The sequence below is a fragment of the Zootermopsis nevadensis genome, unplaced genomic scaffold (genome assembly GCF_977971745.1).
Source record: "Zootermopsis nevadensis isolate Lab colony 2312 unplaced genomic scaffold, Znev_1.0 Znev_ptg000237l, whole genome shotgun sequence".
NCBI classification, from domain to species: Eukaryota; Metazoa; Arthropoda; class Insecta; order Blattodea; family Termopsidae; genus Zootermopsis; species Zootermopsis nevadensis.
The window spans coordinates 10,001-25,000 of record NW_028259365.1 but is presented as its reverse complement, the minus strand read 5'-3'; the positions used below and the strand labels follow the sequence as shown (position 1 = coordinate 25,000).

Below are 15,000 nucleotides of genomic sequence, written 5' to 3'. Positions count from 1 at the left end.
TAGTGAAGTAGATGGTTTTGTATTCTTATGAGTTGTTTGATTTTGAGTGAGTGAGTGGGATGTGTTGTTTTGGTTGCGTCCTATGTTTTTCTTTTATGGTTCTGTTGTGTCTTATTCTTTTTGTTGTGCCCTCTAATTATTCTTTTTCTGTCTCACTGTGTTGATGTATCGCATTGTTTTGTTGTGTCTTATGTTCTTGTACCTTATTGTAGGTCACTGCCACCGGGGATAAAATCATTTGCAGTCAATAACAAATAATAAAAATAATAATATGGTTAAGTATTTGTAAATCATTAAAATTGGGCTTGCGGTGCCCCGTCTCGAAAGAAATCATCGTATAGCCGTTAACGCATTAAAAGTAAGTCATGTAAGAGACTACGCCTGTGTTTGATGGGTTGTATTGGGACGGTCGCTTCCTGAGGCCAATTCAGACGGCGAGTATAGTTACGGGGCTGCTTCGAAGCACGAGACCGTGCCGTGATAGCGCCTTCCTAAGAATAAGAAATAGAACGAATATAACTTCAGCGGCTAAGTCCGAAATATTCCAAAATGCAGTAAAATATTCTTAATTGAAAAAAAATGGGCTTGCTGTGCACAATAATGCCGTTAATTGTCTAAAAATAAATTTCCGAAATTTAACTCAAAAGTCATGGCTCTGCGGCTATGTCCCGTGGTGCTTGGAACTTGAAATCAGTTCTGCGGCTATGTCCGACCGTGCGTGTTAGTTGAGTCGCTTCAGCGGCTAAGTCCGAAAATTTCCAAAATGCAGAAAAATACACATAATTGAAGAAAGTTGGCCTTGCTGTGCTTAATAATATCGTTAATAGATTAAAAATAAATTTCCGCTGTGTTAGGTGGGCCTTACTTGGACGGTACGAATTCTGCGGCTATGTCCCGTGGTGCGTGGTACTTGAAACCAGTTCTGCGGCTATGTCCGACCGTGCGTGTTAGTTGAGTCGCTTCAGCGGCTAAGTCCAAAAAATTTCCAAAATGCAGAAAAATACACATAATTGAAGAAAATTGGGCTTGCTGTGCTTAATAATATCGTTAATAGATTAAAAATAAATTTCCGCTGTGTTAGCTGGGCCTTACTTGGACGGTACGAATTCTGCGGCTATGTCCCGTGGTGCGTGGTACTTGAAACCAGTTCTGCGGCTATGTCCGACCGTGCGTGTTAGTTGAGTCGCTTCAGCGGCTAAGTCCAAAAAATTTCCAAAATGCAGAAAAATACACATAATTGAAGAAAATTGGGCTTGCTGTGCTTAATAATATCGTTAATAGATTAAAAATAAATTTCCGCTGTGTTAGCTGGGCCTTACTTGGACGGTACGAATTCTGCGGCTATGTCCCGTGGTGCGTGGTACTTGAAATCAGTTCTGCGGCTATGTCCGACCGTGCGTGTTAGTTGAGTCGCTTCAGCGGCTAAGTCCGAAAATTTCCAAAATGCAGAAAAATATTCATAATTGAAGAAAATTGGCCTTGCTGTGCATAGTAATGCCGTTAATTGACTAAAAATAAATTTCCGCTGTGTTAGGTGGGCCTTACTTGGACGGTACGAATTCTGCGGCTATGTCCCGTGGTGCGTGGTACTTGAAACCAGTTCTGCGGCTATGTCCGACCGTGCGTGTTAGTTGAGTCGCTTCAGCGGCTAAGTCCGAAAATTTCCAAAATGCAGAAAAATATTCATAATTGAAGAAAGTTGGCCTTGCTGTGCATAGTAATGCCGTTAATTGACTAAAAATAAATTTCCGCTGTGTTAGGTGGGCCTTACTTGGACGGTACGAATTCTGCGGCTATGTCCCGTGGTGCGTGGTACTTGAAACCAGTTCTGCGGCTATGTCCGACCGTGCGTGTTAGTTGAGTCGCTTCAGCGGCTAAGTCCAAAAAATTTCCAAAATGCAGAAAAATACACATAATTGAAGAAAATTGGGCTTGCTGTGCTTAATAATATCGTTAATAGATTAAAAATAAATTTCCGCTGTGTTAGCTGGGCCTTACTTGGACGGTACGAATTCTGCGGCTGTCCCGTGGTGCGTGGTACTTGAAACCAGTTCTGCGGCTATGTCCGACCGTGCGTGTTAGTTGAGTCGCTTCAGCGGCTAAGTCCAAAAAATTTCCAAAATGCAGAAAAATACACATAATTGAAGAAAATTGGGCTTGCTGTGCTTAATAATATCGTTAATAGATTAAAAATAAATTTCCGCTGTGTTAGCTGGGCCTTACTTGGACGGTACGAATTCTGCGGCTATGTCCCGTGGTGCGTGGTACTTGAAATCAGTTCTGCGGCTATGTCCCACCGTGCGTGTTAGTTGAGTCGCTTCAGCGGCTAAGTCCAAAAAATTTCCAAAATGCAGAAAAATACACATAATTGAAGAAAATTGGGCTTGCTGTGCTTAATAATATCGTTAATAGATTAAAAATAAATTTCCGCTGTGTTAGCTGGGCCTTACTTGGACGGTACGAATTCTGCGGCTATGTCCCGTGGTGCGTGGTACTTGAAATCAGTTCTGCGGCTATGTCCCACCGTGCGTGTTACTTGAGTCGCTTCAGCGGCTAAGTCCGAAAATTTCCAAAATGCAGAAAAATATACATAATTGAAGAAAATTGGCCTTGCTGTGCTTAATAATATCGTTAATAGATTAAAAATAAATTTCCGCTGTGTTAGGTGGGCCTTACTTGGACGGTACGAATTCTGCGGCTATGTCCCGTGGTGCGTGGTACTTGAAATCAGTTCTGCGGCTATGTCCGACCGTGCGTGTTAGTTGAGTCGCTTCAGCGGCTAAGTCCGAAAATTTCCAAAATGCAGAAAAATATTCATAATTGAAGAAAGTTGGCCTTGCTGTGCATAGTAATGCCGTTAATTGACTAAAAATAAATTTCCGCTGTGTTAGGTGGGCCTTACTTGGGTACGAATTCTGCGGCTATGTCCCGTGGTGCGTGGTACTTGAAACCAGTTCTGCGGCTATGTCCGACCGTGCGTGTTAGTTGAGTCGCTTCAGCGGCTAAGTCCGAAAATTTCCAAAATGCAGAAAAATATTCATAATTGAAGAAAGTTGGCCTTGCTGTGCATAGTAATGCCGTTAATTGACTAAAAATAAATTTCCGCTGTGTTAGGTGGGCCTTAATTGGACGGTACGAATTCTGCGGCTATGTCCCGTGGTGCGTGGTACTTGAAACCAGTTCTGCGGCTATGTCCGACCGTGCGTGTTAGTTGAGTCGCTTCAGCGGCTAAGTCCGAAAATTTCCAAAATGCAGAAAAATATTCATAATTGAAGAAAGTTGGCCTTGCTGTGCATAGTAATGCCGTTAATTGACTAAAAATAAATTTCCGCTGTGTTAGCTGGGCCTTACTTGGACGGTACGAATTCTGCGGCTATGTCCCGTGGTGCGTGGTACATGAAACCAGTTCTGCGGCTATGTCCGACCGTGCGTGTTAGTTGAGTCGCTTCAGCGGCTAAGTCCGAAAATTTCTAAAGTGCAGAAAAATATTAAATAAAGCGGTTATATAAGTAAGTATGTGTATGTATTCTAACATATACAAAATTTAGTATGATCGGAAATGATTAAGGAAGAGAAAAACTTAATTAAAATTTCTGGCGGCAGCCGAGGGGCCATCCGCCGGTGTCCGCGGCTCTGCCTCTTCCGTGACTGACGAATGCTGAGATAAGGGGGGTCCAGACTATAGTATATGAGCTTGGCGAGCGAGGCTCTCCTCGAGCAGGGGGAAGTCTGAGATTGGACTACCGGCCGCCGGGGACCCTGTCGCCGGCAGGCCATTCGCGCTTCCGCCCCGCGTTGGCTGAGGCAGTTTAGGGCAAGAGTGGCACAAGTGCACCGACCGCCGTGTCCTTTGGGGTCGGCGCCCGTCACCCCGCTCAGTGGCCGGCGAAGACCGGCCGAGTCTCGGGTTCGAGTCGGCACAGGACACTGAGTGCAAGAGTGACACAAGTAACGGCGTTCACGGGCGGCCTCTGGGAGATTGCCCTCAGTACCACCGGGCAACGCGGGGGACTGCAGGCCTCGACCCGCGCCGCTCGATCCCCGTTTAGGGCAAGAGTGGCACAAGTGCACCGACCGCCGTGTCCTTTGGGGTCGGCGCCCGTCACCCCGCTCAGTGGCCGGCGAAGACTGGTCGAGTCTCGGGTTCGAGTCGGCACTCGAGCCTGAGTGCAAGAGTGGCACAAGTGATGGTCTTCACGGGCGGCCTCTGGGAAGCTGCCCCTAGTACCAGCGGACAACAGCGAGGGACTGCAGGCCTCGGCCCGCGCTACTTGCGACCGTTTAGGGCAAGAGGGGCACAAGTGTATCGACCGCCGTGTAATTTGTGGTCAACCCGCGCTGTTGCCTGCGAAGACCGGCCGAGTCTCGGGTTCGAGTCGGCACAGGGCACTGAGTGCAAGAGTGACACAAGTAACGGCCTTCACGGGCGGCCTCTGGGAGATTGCCCTCAGTACCACCGGGCAACGCGGGGGACTGCAGGCCTCGTCCCGCGCCGCTCGATCCCCGTTTAGGGCAAGAGTGGCACATGTGCACCGATCGCCGTCTTCAACGGGGTCGGCGCCCGTCAACCCGCGCAGTGGCCGGCGGAGGCTCCGGTTCGAGTCGGCACTCGATTCCGAGTGCAAGAGTGGCACACGTGACGGCCTTCACGGGCGGCCTCTGGGAAGCTGCACTTAGTACCAGCGGACAACCGCGGGGGAATGCTTTCCTCGGCCCGGTGTACTTGCAACCGTTTAGTGCAAGTGGGGCACAAATGCACCGACCGCCGTGTCCATCGGGGTTGGCGCACGTCAACACGCGCGGTGTCCGGCGGAGGCTCGGGCTCGAGTCGGCCCTCGACTACGAGTGCAAGAGTGGCACATGTGACGGCCTTTACAGGTGGCTTCTGTGAGCCGGCCCTTAGTACCAGCGTGCATCCGCGGGAGACTGAAGACCTCTCCCCGCGCTGCTCGAACCCCGTTTAGGGCAAGAGGGGCACATGTGCACCGATCGCCGTCTTCATCGGGGACGGCGCCCGTCAACCCACGCAGTGGCCGGCGGAGGCTCCGGTTCGAGTCGGCACTCGATTCCGAGTGCAAGAGCGGCACACGTGACGGCCTTCACGGGCGGCCTCTGGGAAGCTGCACTTAGAACCAGCGCGCATCCGCCGGGGGACTGCTGGCCTCGGCCCGCTCTACTTGCAACCGTTTAGGGCAAGTGGAGCACAAGTGCACCGACCGCCGTGTCCATCGGGGTTGGCGCACGTCATCACGCGCGGTGTCCGGCGGAGACTCGGGCTCGAGTCGGCACTCATCTACGAGTGCAAGAGTGGCACATGTGAAGGCCTTAACGGGCGGCCTCTGGGAAGCTGCACTTAGAACGAGCGCGCATCCGCCGGGGACTGAATTCCTCTCCCCGCGCTGCTCGAACCCCGTTTAGGGCATGGGGGGCACATGTGCACCGATCGCCGTCTTCATCGGGGTCGGCGCCCGTCAACCCACGCAGTGGCCGGCGGAGGCTCCGGTTCGAGTCGGCACTCGATTCCGAGTGCAAGAGTGGCACAAGTGATGGCCTTCACGGGCGGCCTCTCGGAAGCTGCACTTAGAACGAGCGCGCATCCGCCGGGGACTGAATTCCTCTCCCCGCGCTGCTCGAACCCCGTTTAGGGCAAGAGGGGCACAAGTGTACAGAAGTCCGTCTCCTGGGGAATCGCGTGCTCGGCTGCCCTCAATGGACAGGCAGAAGCAGGGGTCTGCTCGTAGGTGACTCGGCACTCGAGTGCAAGATTGGCGCAAGTGACGACTTCTCGTGCGGTCACGGTGAGGCTGCCGGCGGTGTCTCTGGCTTCTGCCGCATATATATTCCCGTTCGTGCCCTCCACGTCTTCAGATTTCAAAGTCCCATCCGTGCGTGTTAGGTAGGCCGATTTTAGGGGACCTGCCGCTCGCATTCGGCCGGGTCGCGCTCTCTGAGGCTCAGACGTTACGAGTCTCCCCTGAAAACGCCGCGCTGGCACCTTATTTTGTAGGAAAATTTCACACTTCCTCTAGTTGAACTAACGGATGCGTCGCTGATAAATTGGCCCTTTTTCCGCATAAGACGATTCCTGAGCCTTGGGTGGTGTCTGGATACATCAGGAGGACACAACTGACGGAAGAAAAGCCCGGGTCCGTCCTTCCCGGCAAGCAACAGGGGAACGATTTTACGAAAAAGGCCGGCTTCGTTCCCCTTTCCGGCAAGCAACAGGAGGACGATTTGACGATAAAGACCGGGTTCGTCCTCCTTCCCGGCAAGCAACAGGGGAACGATTTTACGAAAAAGGCCGGCTTCGTTCCCCTTCCCGGCAACCAGCAGGTGGACGATTTGACGATAAAGACCGGGTTCGTCCACCTTCCCGGCAAGCAACAGGGGAACGATTTTACGAAAAAGACCGGCTTTGTTCCCCTTCCCGGCAAGCAGCAGGTGGACGATTTTACGAGAGAGACCGGGTTCGTCCACCTTCCCGGCAAGCAACAGGGGAACGATTTTACGAAAAAGGCCGGCTTCGTTCCCCTTCCCGGCAAACCCTTCGCCACCGCGATGCCGCGGCCCTCTGTCCCCCGGACACGGTCTATAGGCGGCGTATCGTGGACACACTGCAACCGACTCACTCGTAGTCCGGGCGCGTGCTAGACTCGCGATGCCAAACGGCGCTTCGGCGCTTATGCATGTCGAGTGAAGAGAGGGAAGGGTGCCCTAATGGCACCACGGTTCTGGGGGCGCTCACGTGGCGTCCCCCTAACGGCACGAAGTGGCCCCTGCTCGCAGGGGCGCACGGAGTGCGAGCGTTGAAGTATGAACTGGACCCCCTCGCCGGACCCATCCGGGACCGCGTGGAGGGGGAGGAACGAGCTCCAAGTGAGTCTTCGGTTCCCTGGTTGATCCTGCCAGTAGTCATATGCTTGTCTCAAAGATTAAGCCATGCATGTCTCAGTGCAAGCCAAATTAAGGTGAAACCGCGAATGGCTCATTAAATCAGTTATGGTTCCTTAGATGGTGGACAGTTACTTGGATAACTGTGGTAATTCTAGAGCTAATACATGCAACCGAGTCCCGACCGGAGACGGTCGGGACGCTTTTATTAGATCAAAACCAATCGGTCGCTCACGCGGCCGTTTGCCTTGGTGACTCTGAATAAATGGAGGCGGATCGCACGGTCTACGAACCGGCGACGCATCTTTCAAATGTCTGCCTTATCAACTGTCGATGGTAGGCTCTGCGCCTACCATGGTTGTAACGGGTAACGGGGAATCAGGGTTCGATTCCGGAGAGGGAGCCTGAGAAACGGCTACCACATCCAAGGAAGGCAGCAGGCGCGCAAATTACCCACTCCCGGCACGGGGAGGTAGTGACGAAAAATAACGATACGGGACTCATCCGAGGCCCCGTAATCGGAATGAGTACACTCTAAAGACTTTAACGAGTATCCATTGGAGGGCAAGTCTGGTGCCAGCAGCCGCGGTAATTCCAGCTCCAATAGCGTATATTAAAGCTGTTGCGGTTAAAAAGCTCGTAGTCGGACTTGTGTCCCACGCTGCCGGTTCACCGCCCGTCGGTGTCTAACTGGCACGCACGTGCGGACGTCCTGCCGGTGGCCCGAGCCGGCGCCCGCGGGCGATGGGGGCGGCGACGCTCCCACGCCTCGGGTCGTCTCGGGGAGGGCCTACACAATCCCGTCGCGGTGCTCTTGACCGAGTGTCACGATGGGCCGGCACTTTTACTTTGAACAAATTAGAGTGCTTAAAGCAGGCAGCAGCCGCCTGAATACCGAGTGCATGGAATAATGGAATAGGACCTCGGTTCTATTTTGTTGGTTTTCGGAAGCCCCGAGGTAATGATCAAAAGGGACAGACGGGGGCATTCGTATTGCGACGTTAGAGGTGAAATTCTTGGATCGTCGCAAGACGGACAGAAGCGAAAGCATTTGCCAAGAATGTTTTCTCTGATCAAGAACGAAAGTTAGAGGTTCGAAGGCGATCAGATACCGCCCTAGTTCTAACCATAAACGATGCCAGCCAGCAATCCGCCGAAGTTCCTCCGATGACTCGGCGGGCGGCTTCCGGGAAACCAAAGCTTTTGGGTTCCGGGGGAAGTATGGTTGCAAAGCTGAAACTTAAAGGAATTGACGGAAGGGCACCACCAGGAGTGGAGCCTGCGGCTTAATTTGACTCAACACGGGAAACCTCACCAGGCCCAGACACCGGGAGGATTGACAGATTGAGAGCTCTTTCTTGATTCGGTGGGTGGTGGTGCATGGCCGTTCTTAGTTGGTGGAGCGATTTGTCTGGTTAATTCCGATAACGAACGAGACTCTAGCCTGCTAAATAGTCGCATCCGGTATCCTCTGTGCTACCGGCGACTCCTAATCTTCTTAGAGGGACAGGCGGCTTCTAGCCGCACGAGATTGAGCAATAACAGGTCTGTGATGCCCTTAGATGTTCTGGGCCGCACGCGCGCTACACTGAAGGAATCAGCGTGTCCTCCCTGGCCGAAAGGTCCGGGTAACCCGCTGAACCTCCTTCGTGCTAGGGATTGGGGCTTGCAATTGTTCCCCATGAACGAGGAATTCCCAGTAAGCGCGAGTCATAAGCTCGCGTTGATTACGTCCCTGCCCTTTGTACACACCGCCCGTCGCTACTACCGATTGAATGATTTAGTGAGGTCTTCGGACCGGTGGGCGCGGGGTTTCGGCCCTTCGATTCCACCGGGAAGATGCCCGAACTTGATCATTTAGAGGAAGTAAAAGTCGTAACAAGGTTTCCGTAGGTGAACCTGCGGAAGGATCATTAACGGCACCGAGAGTGACCGAACAGAGAAGGAAGGCATTAAGAAACCGAGGACGGTTGCTGGCTCTGGGGGAGTGCGTAATCTCGCTTGCGAGTGGACCGCCTTCTCGTGGAAGTACCCGTGTCTGGTCATTCATGATAATACAACCTCTACTGATGACTGAAAAATAGATGACGTCAACCTGAGGGGGGACCGGTCGGCGAAAGTCGCACCGACTCCCCCCGCATGAGGGGGAAGACGCATCATAATATGTGACCACTACTGATGACTGAAAAATAGATGACGTCAACCTGAGGGGGGACCGGTCGGCGAAAGTCGCACCGTCTCCCCCCGAATGAGGGGAAGACGCATCAAAAATTAATAAAAGGAAGGCATTAAGAATGAACCAGATGAACGGGGCTCTGCGGAAGGCGTAATCTCGCCTGTGATTGGACCGGCTCTTCCTGGCAGCGGCCGGATCTCGGAGATAACGTCGTCGGCCTGAGGTGTCCAGGTCGGCGAAGTAATCCCCCGGAGGGGGACGGCAAGACCGTCCCGCCTCGAGGTGGGAAGTAGGAGCGAAAGATGGTGAGTGGGTGCCGGCGGCACGCGGGCTCCGAGGATCCTCAGGGATCCAAGGACAACCCGCGCGACCGCGAGCACTGGGCTTAAAGCCACTTTATCTGCCCACGCAAGGCCGTTTCGGCGGCGCTTGAACGAGAGGGGAGCGCGGTCTGACCGTGCCGCTGTTCTGGGGGCAGCTCCCCCTCGAAAAATAACAACTACCTGTCCTACGGGACTAGCAGTAGCATCCTACCCGAAGCTCTGCTCGAATCTAGAGAAAAACAACCCTGAGCGGTGGATCACTCGGCTCGTGGGTCGATGAAGAACGCAGCTAATTGCGCGTCGACATGTGAACTGCAGGACACATGAACATCGACGTTTCGAACGCACATTGCGGTCCTTGGATTTCCAATCCCGGACCACGCCTGGCTGAGGGTCGGCTACATGAAACCCGTGGGCCCGCGCGGTCTTTAAGATAATAAGGGAAAGAAAGAAAGAAAGAAAGAGAAAGAAAGAAATAAAGGCACGCGAGCGGCCCTACGCTGGGGGGTCTGACGAGCCTGCACCTCGCACCGCCGGCGTCGCTCCGAGCAATCGGTGGCGGCGTCGGCGACTGCGAGGAGGTTAAGGGGAGTCAGTCGCCCTTGAAGGCTTCACAGGGTTCGGTGGAGCGAGCGGATAGACTTAGCTCGCCCTCCTCTCCTCGGCGACGGGGCCCATCCTTCCCCGATCGCGTCTGAGAAGAACTGACGCCCGGCTTGATGTGATGGGAGACAGGCAAACTCCCGAGACAGAGAGAGACACACACTTGCCGGGCGGGAGCGAAAGATATGACCACAATAAATAATGACCACAAAAAAACAAAAAACAAAAACAAAAAGAAATCAGTTCAATGAGAGAGGCTAAGCTTCCGACCGCTCACATCGGCCCGTCGGTACAAAAAACCATCTTTCCGACCTCAGATCAGGCGAGACTACCCGCTGAATTTAAGCATATTACTAGGCGGAGGAAAAGAAACTAACAAGGATTCCCCCAGTAGCTGCGAGCGAACAGGGAAGAGCCCAGCACGGAATCCCGCGCGGAGACGTGCAGGGAGATGTCGTGTGTGGGAGGTCCCACTCTCCCGGGGCGCGGTCCAGCGAGTCCAAGTCTCCCTTGAATGGGGCCATCGCCCGCAGAGGGTGCCAGGCCCGTAGGACCGCGGCCGCTCCCGGGTGGGGACTCTCCTCAGAGTCGTGTTCCTTGAGAGTGGAGCACTAAGAGGGTGGTAAACTCCATCTAAGGCTAAATATGACCACGAGACCGATAGCGAACAAGTACCGTGAGGGAAAGTTGAAAAGAACTTTGAAGAGAGAGTTCAATAGTACGTGAAACCGTTCAGGGGTAAACGGGAGAGACCCGGAAGACCGATTGGGGAGATTCAGCCCCGTCCGCGCAGTGCCGGCCCCCGGGCGGGTGCTCCCGGATGTTCCCGGCCGCCGGTCGCGCCGCGAGGCGCGCGCCGGTGCGAGTCGGGCCCACCGGCCGCTCGGGGTCTAAAGCCGCGGCCGCGGCGGGGTGCATTTCCTGCCCCTAGTAGGACGTCGGGACCCGTTGGAGGAGCAGGTCCCTCGCGGACCATTGCGGCCTAAGGCCCGGGACAGAGACCGGGGTGGCTTCCGCCGAGGCGCGGGACAAGGGCCGCCCCGGACCCCGGTACATAGCCTGGCCGCCCTCCGACGGTCTGTTTTTTCGTGGTAGCTGGCCCGCTGCCCCCGCCCTCCGCCCGCGAGGGAGGTAAGGGCGGGACGCGAGCGTCCGGTCCGCCGGGGCAAGCTCTCCGGCCGAGGCCGCGGTGCCGTGGCTCTCGCCACGTCCCCGGCCCCCGGCAGGCTGCTGGCCCCCGGAGCCCTCGGACAGCTTTTGGCCGCTCCCGTCTCCGGCGCTTCAGCTTCGGGTGCTCTCCCGACCCGTCTTGAAACACGGACCAAGGAGTCTAACATGTGCGCGAGTCACTGGGACTCATACTAAACCCAGAGGCGCAGTGAAAGCGTGGGGCGCGCCCGGTACGCCGGGCCGCCTCTAAGGGAGGACGGCCGGTCGTGCCTCTCACGGGGTGCGGCCGGCAAGCACTCCCGGGGCGCCTCGGCCCAGGCCGCAGGCGCACCCGGAGCGCACACGTTGGGACCCGAAAGATGGTGAACTATGCCCGGCCAGGACGAAGTCAGGGGAAACCCTGATGGAGGTCCGCAGCGATTCTGACGTGCAAATCGATCGTCAGAGCTGGGTATAGGGGCGAAAGACTAATCGAACCATCTAGTAGCTGGTTCCCTCCGAAGTTTCCCTCAGGATAGCTGGCGCCGAGTTGGAATGGGACCAGTCTCATCCGGTAAAGCGAATGATTAGAGGCCTTGGGGCCGAAACGACCTCAACCTATTCTCAAACTTTAAATGGGTGAGATCTCCGGCTTGCTTGAGCGAAGCCGCGAGACAAGAGAGAGTGGGGGGGGCTTGCTCTCCCCCTCTCTCCCACTCGGATGATGGTGCCAAGTGGGCCAATTTTGGTAAGCAGAACTGGCGCTGTGGGATGAACCAAACGCCGGGTTAAGGCGCCTAAACCGGAGCTCATGGGAGACCATGAAAGGCGTTGGTTGCTTAAGACAGCAGGACGGTGGCCATGGAAGTCGGAATCCGCTAAGGAGTGTGTAACAACTCACCTGCCGAAGCAACTAGCCCTGAAAATGGATGGCGCTAAAGCTCCGTGCCTATACCCGGCCGCCGGAAGGCAAAGGCGTGTAAGCTGAAGCCCCGGCGAGTAGGAGGGCGCGGCGGTGTGCGCGGAAGGGTCAGGGCGCGAGCCCGCCTGGAGCCGCCGCCGGTGCAGATCTTGGTGGTAGTAGCAAATACTCAAGCGAGGGCCTTGAGGGCTGATGCGGAGAAGGGTTTCGTGTGAACAGCCGTTGCACACGAGTCAGTCGATCCTAAGCCCTAGGAGAAATCCGATGTCGATGCGGCGGGGTGACTCCCCGCCCGTCGAGGGCGAAAGGGAATCCGGTTCCTATTCCGGAACCCGGCAGCGGAACCGAACCGTCGGGCCCCTCGAAAGAGAAGCTCGTCGGGGTAACCCAAAGGGACCCGGAGACGCCGTCGGGAGACCCGGGCAGAGTTTTCTGTTCTGCATAAGCGTTCGAGTTCCCTGGAATCCTCTAGCAGGGAGATAGGGTTTGGAACGCGAAGAGCACCGCAGTTGCGGCGGTGTCCGGGTCGTCCCCTCGGACCTTGAAAATCCGGGAGAGGGCTACGCGGAGGTGTCGCGCCGGTTCGTACCCATATCCGCAGCAGGTCTCCAAGGTGAGGAGCCTCTAGTCGATAGACTAATGTAGGTAAGGGAAGTCGGCAAATTGGATCCGTAACTTCGGGATAAGGATTGGCTCTGAGGACCGGGGCGCGTCGGGCGTGGTCGGGAAGCGGGCCTGTGCCAACGAGCCGGGCCTGGGCGAGGCGATGCCGCCCGGCAACGGGCGCGCGGATCCGAGCTCGGTCCCGTGCCTTGGCCTCCCGCGGATCTTCCACGCTGCGAGGGGCCGCGCTAGCTCGCGGCGTACTCTTCGGCCGCCACTCAACGGTCGACTCAGAACTGGCACGGACTTGGGGAATCCGACTGTCTAATTAAAACAAAGCATTGCGAGGGCCCTAGCGGGTGTTGACGCAATGTGATTTCTGCCCAGTGCTCTGAATGTCAAAGTGAAGAAATTCAAGCAAGCGCGGGTAAACGGCGGGAGTAACTATGACTCCATAGTGGCACGGGGAGATACCTTGCATTGAGCTTGAGTGACTGTCTCCTGCATCACAAGGAGAAGCATGCAGCAATGGAACTGGTTTTCCAGTGTTCAGATTGCGATAAGCAATATATCAGGAAGCATGCTGCTCTGTGCCACTTGTCCAAGTGCACGGGGCGTAAGGAGACCAAGGTCGTCCGATGCCCTCACTGTACCGACACGTTCGATACTGTGAGCGGTCTCAGTCAGCATAAGCGCCATCGCCATCCTCTCGAAAGGAACGACGAGAGGTTAGCTCCAGTATCCCGGCCTGGACCGCCCGCCAGGGCCGGGCTCGTTTTCTCTGCTGAAGAGATCGAGACCATGTTACAACTGGAGGAGTCTCTTAAAGGAGACAAATTTATAGCAATGAAAATGGCGAAGCTGATTGAGGCCAAAACTGCGAAGCAAATCCGTGACAAACGAAAGGAACCTCGTTATATCGCCATGAGATTGGCACGTTTGTCTGTTACAGAGGTTCCCACCGAAAATAGACCCCCTCCAAATATGCTTACTAGGAGGGGGTGCCGGATGGCTAATGAGCCACCGGCTGTTGTCGCTGGATGCCTGGGAGAGATTGGGGACCTCTCCCAGGTGATTGAGGAAGGGGAACGGGAAGAGGGCCCGAACCCCTTGATAGGCGAACCAGTGGAGGTTTCCCAACCTTCCACGGCTAGCCTGAGTGGCGGTGACCATTTTAATGAGGATCGAGCGAGTAATAACTCGTCTGCAATCCACTCCCACAATGATATTGAGGCTGAGGCAATGTGGAGAGAAGGGCTCGTCGCATCGCTCTTGGCTTGGGAAACCAATGAGTGCCCTAAGGATGCAGCGGAGGTCATTAGGAAAATAATGCAGGCAACCGATCTCTGTCGTTCACAGGAAACGATGAATGAGATATATTTGATTGTCCTGGAGTACTTGGGATCGAAGGCCACACCCAGTACCGCCTCTGGTCGATCAAGGCCCAAGGCCAGCAATGGCAAGTCACGGAAAAGGGCTCAAAAGAGATATATGTATGCAAGGACCAGAGACCTCTATGATAAAAATCCTGGTCTCCTTGCAAAGCATGTAAGAATGGGCACTGATCATACTGCCCAAACGGGAGCGGAGTTAGACCGAGGAGAAATAAAACTCCTATATGACAGCTTGTGGGGAACCAAGCCTTGTCTACGTCTAACTGATCCTGTCGCTCCCCAGGAACCAGTTTCTTTGGATATGTTCCTGGGAGCCTTGAAACCCGAAGAGGTGCGCTTACGGGTTGGCAGGATAAAGGGGTCGACCGCTCCAGGCCCTGATGGAATAAAAAGGGGCGCACTGGCCACGTGGGCCAGTCAAAAGGTACTAAGTGCGTTTTATAATCTGATCCTTATTACTGGCTACCTACCAACAGCTTGGAGCCAGAACCGCACCACGCTCATCCCCAAGGAGGGGAAAGACAAAACTAAGGTTTCGGACTACCGTCCGATTACTATTAGTTCCCTCCTTAGTCGTGTCTTCTGGGGAATTATGGATCAGAGACTGAGGTCAGTGGTGCGGCAGAACCCTAGACAGAAAGGGTTCGTAGCGGAGGCGGGTTGCTTCGCTAATATGCAGATTTTAACGGAGCTAGTGAGGAGAATGAAATCCAACAGCGGAGGCGTTGCTATCCAGTTGGATGTCTGTAAGGCTTTTGATACTGTTCCTCATGAAGCCTTAGGTCCGGCCCTTGCCAGGAAGGGCATTCCGAAATTCTTTGTGGACCTAGTGGTGAGCTCCTATCATGGGGTTGAGACCTCCATCTCACACCCCAGCGGCGACATTAAGATCTCCCTCCAGAGAGGTGTCAAACAGGGGGACCCTCTATCACCAATCCT

The 15,000-nt window shown here is 54.7% G+C and overlaps 2 non-coding genes and 1 pseudogene across 2 annotated transcripts; all 3 read left to right on the top strand.

Annotated features, from left to right (window-relative positions):
- The first annotated feature begins 6,889 nt into the window (after window positions 1-6,889).
- Window positions 6,890-8,807, top strand: LOC147870612 (small subunit ribosomal RNA). Its single transcript, XR_015533287.1, has one exon. It is a non-coding gene; the product is annotated as a small subunit ribosomal RNA (ribosomal RNA).
- An 824-nt stretch (window positions 8,808-9,631) lies between these two features.
- Window positions 9,632-9,787, top strand: LOC147870611 (5.8S ribosomal RNA). Its single transcript, XR_015533284.1, has one exon. It is a non-coding gene; the product is annotated as a 5.8S ribosomal RNA (ribosomal RNA).
- Window positions 9,788-10,301: 514 nt separating this feature from the next.
- LOC147870610 (large subunit ribosomal RNA) overlaps window positions 10,302-15,000 on the top strand; it is an 8,244-nt pseudogene continuing 3,545 nt past the window's right edge.